The 4085-nt window shown below is 43.8% G+C and overlaps 1 pseudogene; it reads left to right on the top strand.

The window, feature by feature from the left end:
- Positions 1 to 301: 301 nt before the first annotated feature.
- On the top strand, positions 302 to 3287 carry LOC136479082 (uncharacterized; annotated as a pseudogene).
- Positions 3288 to 4085: the final 798 nt, after the last annotated feature.

Genomic DNA, 4085 nt, shown 5'->3' with positions numbered 1-4085 from the left:
CCGCCGCCTTCCTCTCCCTCCTTCCTCTCCCAACTTTCTCGATGGATTGAAGGTACGTGTGGACCGCCATTGTCGCCACCTCGCTCATTTTATTGCACTGGTTTTGATGGGATTGTAGGTTAGGTTAGGGTTCCTACCAGTGATGGTGAAATTGTCCACCTTCCTTGCTTCGTAGGCCATTGATGTAGTGGCTTCTGTTGCGGTGGAGATTGAAGGAGACACAATTGATTGGAGTGGTTGCCCTATTTGGTAAGTTAAACTTCAGTGCACTTCATCCTCGCTTTGATTCCGGATTGGGAAGATGGTGTGTAGTAGGATAGTGTCTAACAATTTTATTTTTGTTTCTGTTCGTTATTGTGTCAGGATTGATCCTGGCAACGCGTTTAGATTAGTTGTTAAGGTTTCTAAGTATGTTGCTGATGGTGAGTACGGGCAAGTAGAAATGTCACCGCAAGAGCATGAACTATGGCTGGATAGGACTGTGCAGTTTTCTCTGTCTAAATTTCATGATGAAATGGCCAGTAAGATAATCTGGGGACCTTCACAGAAATTGGATGTTTGGGTGGTTGACAGTGACAGTGAATCTGAATGAAAAGTTAGGAGGGATGAACATTTTGAGCAGCTAATAAAGGATAGATGGGATGACAGGGTAGCTGTGCTTGTAGTGGATGTAGTCAGCAAACATGCTCAAAGTGCCAATGCTAGCTCTAGTGCTAGGTGTGCATCTGGTGTCACTTCTACACAAGGCAGTGCTGCTCCTAGTAATGCACAAGGCAGTGCTGCTCCTGATAATGTAGAAGGCAGTGGTGACACCGGCAGCTCTCCACCTCCATCTTTGTCAGTGGAAGAAGCAGAAGAGGTTGATTGGGCTGAGTTGACTATATTGGCAGAGCCTAATGAGGATGGAGAGGCCAAGGAAGTTGCTGATGAGGACAAAGTGTATGAAGCAATGGGTTTCAAAGCAGCAGATGAAAGAGTAGATGAAGCAGCTAGGGAAGCTGTGCCTATCCCTACCATGACAGCTGAGATGTAGAGTGATATGGCAAAAGGAGTTGTACCAGTTGATGATCATGTGGGTGAGGAGGCAGTGTTTGATTAGGACATGGATAATCCAGATATGTCTGTAGGGGTTTCTTACCCTTCTATGGATGATTTCAGATTAGCTGTGAGACAACATGCAATTGTCAAGGAGTTTGAGCTTCATACTGCACACTCTGATACATCAAGGTTTAGGGGAAACTATGCTTCTCTTGGATGTCCTTGGATTATTAGAGCTAGAACCCAACACGATGGGAGTGTCAGGGTATTTTTTTTATAGATTTGTTTTGTTTCATTTAAACTGTCTGGCTATTATGTTTGTCTAGTTACTTATGTTTGGTTGTTTTGTGCATGTGTAGGTGCAAATAAATCAAGGGCAGCATAATTGTGCCTCTAGAAGTAGAGTGGTTGGTAGGATGGCCTCACAAGCTTGGGTGGCAGAGAGGTCCATTCCACTACTCAAGAAGAAGCCAAACATGGGTCCAAAGGAAGTGCAGGAGGAGCTACAGACCAAATACAAGATTGAGATCCCCTACCAACTGTAGTGTATGGCAGACAGAGAGCAGCCAACAAGCTTTTTGGTAAGTGGGATGACTCCTTTGATTGGTTGTATAGATTTAAGGCAGAGGTAGAGATGAGATCACTGGGTACCATAGTTGAGATAGCTACTGAAGAAGTTGATGGGAAGATTCATTTCAGCAGATTTTGTTGTTGTTTCAAGGCAGCCATAGATGGTTTTAGACATGGATGTAGACCATACATTAGTATAGACTCCACAGCCCTTAATGGGATGTGGAATGGCCACTTGCCCTCAGCCCAAGCATTAGATGGTCATAACTAGATGTATCATTTAGCATTTGGTTTGTTTGACTCAGAAACCAAGGAAAACTGAATCTGGTTCATGGAGCAGCATAGCAAAGCAATTGGACCTATGGACAAGTTAGCAGTATGCACTGATGCTTGCAAGGGTCTTGAGGCAGCAGTGGCTCAAGTGTGGCCTCAGTGTGAGAAGAGAGAGTGCTTCAGACATTTGATGGAGAAAATGAAGAAATATTACAGTGGAGATGTCTATGCCAAAAACATGTGGCCTGCAGCTAGGGCCTATACTCCTCACAAATTTAAGTATTTCTTTGACAAGGTTGTGCAGCTAGCCCTGGTGTGCTTACTTGGTTGAAAGAGCACCATAACCTACTCTGGGCTAGGAGCAAATTCAGCAGTGACATCAAATGTGACTACATCAACAATAATTTAGCTGAGTCCTAGAATGCATGGATCAAAGAACACAAGGATCCACCTATGAATTGTTTGGCTGATACTATCAGGGAGAAAACAATGGTCATGTTTGCTAAGAGAAGGAAGATCTCCATTGCCTTGACTGGAGAAACCTTACCTGCTGTCATACACCAGCTCAATGTAGCTTCCAAGGGTCTAGGCCACCTCAAAGTGACCAAGGGGCATCCAGAAGAAGCAAAAGTCATAGAGATATACAAAGATGAAGAAGTGGGGAGGCATGTTGTGTATCTTACAAAGCATATTTGCACCTGTAGATAATGGCAGGTAACTGGGAAGCCATGCCCACATGCACTGGCTGTCATCACCACTATAAGGCAGCCCCAAATGGACCTATATGTGGACAAATACTACTCTATTAAGAAGTTTCAGGCTGCCTACCATGGTATTATCCCAAACATCACTGACAGGGACCAATGGCCTGAGGTTGATAAGGGTTTCAAGTTGTTGCCACCACTGTCCAAGAAGAAAAAACAACCAGGCAGATTGAAGAAGAGCAGGTACCTATCTCCAACTGAAAGAACTAGAAAAAGAACTAGGCAGGTAAAATGTACTGGCTGTGGTGAGTATGGCCACGGAAGTGGTAGCTGGAGGTGTGCACTGACAGGGACAAAGACAAGGTAAATACTGAATTGTTATCTTATTTTAACAAATAAGCAACAACTGTGGTGTTTATTTACAGGAAGAGGACCAAGAAGACAGCACCTAGACCAGGCAGAAAGAAGGCCAAGAAGGACCAGCCACCAACAGACCAAGGAACACCAAGGACAAGAGCAGCAATGGCTAGAGAGGCAGCTGCAAAGGCAGCAAGAGAGGCTACAGAAGCAGCAGATAAGGCTGCTGCTGTAGAAGCAGCAGAACAAGCTGAGAGGCATCTCCTGGATGTGCCACCACTGGAGACAATTCCACCATCAAGCCCAAGAACACCTCCAAGCCTTGATTTGCAAATTGTAAACTAGATTGAAGACATGCCTGCTGATGGTGCTCCAAGGAAGATGACACCAAGGAGGAAGCAGCTGGCATCAAAGGTCAGGAAGAGTCCATGAAAGAAGACTCTAGCAAAGAAATGGAAGAAAAAGTGAAACACCTGAACATGTAATGTGCTTTATGTGGCCACAAGACTATGTAATGTGTGTCCTTAAGCTATTGTGATGTAAGTGGCCAAATGACTATGTAATGTGTGGCCTTAAGCTACTGTGATGTAATGTGTGGCCTTAAGCTACCTGTTATGGTTTCTATTAAGTTATGTGCCACTTGAAACCCTTGTGCTACCTCTGTGAATTATGTGTGGCCTTAAGCAACCTGTTATGTGTGACCTTAAGCTACCTCTATGAATTATGTGTCAATTCATCATTTTAGTTTCAGTCATTCATTAGTTTCATTCATCCATCCAGTTTCAGTCATCCATCAGTTTCATTCATCCATCTAGCCAATAAAATTATGGGGACAATATTTTTCAGTTTGATTCATCCATTACTTCATTACAGCATACATCACTACACACCCAAAGACAACACATACAACACAAGCAATGAACATGTTCATCTTCAACATCAGTTTCTCCAGCTTGAGCTCCAATTCCTTCCTCTGCTGCTTGTCACCATCTGGACTCCCCACTGAAGTTTCTTCTTCCACCACCTCTGCCCAGTTCGATGGTCGAATAATGACGATGCCGAGATCCTTCAAATGCTAGAAGTACTGCTTCTCGAATCGATAGTACCCATACAACTTAGGGAACTAAAAAATGACACAAATTA

The sequence above is a fragment of the Miscanthus floridulus genome, chromosome 9 (assembly GCF_019320115.1).
Source record: "Miscanthus floridulus cultivar M001 chromosome 9, ASM1932011v1, whole genome shotgun sequence".
Classification (NCBI taxonomy): Eukaryota; Viridiplantae; Streptophyta; class Magnoliopsida; order Poales; family Poaceae; genus Miscanthus; species Miscanthus floridulus.
This window is presented reverse-complemented; position numbering and strand designations above follow the sequence as displayed.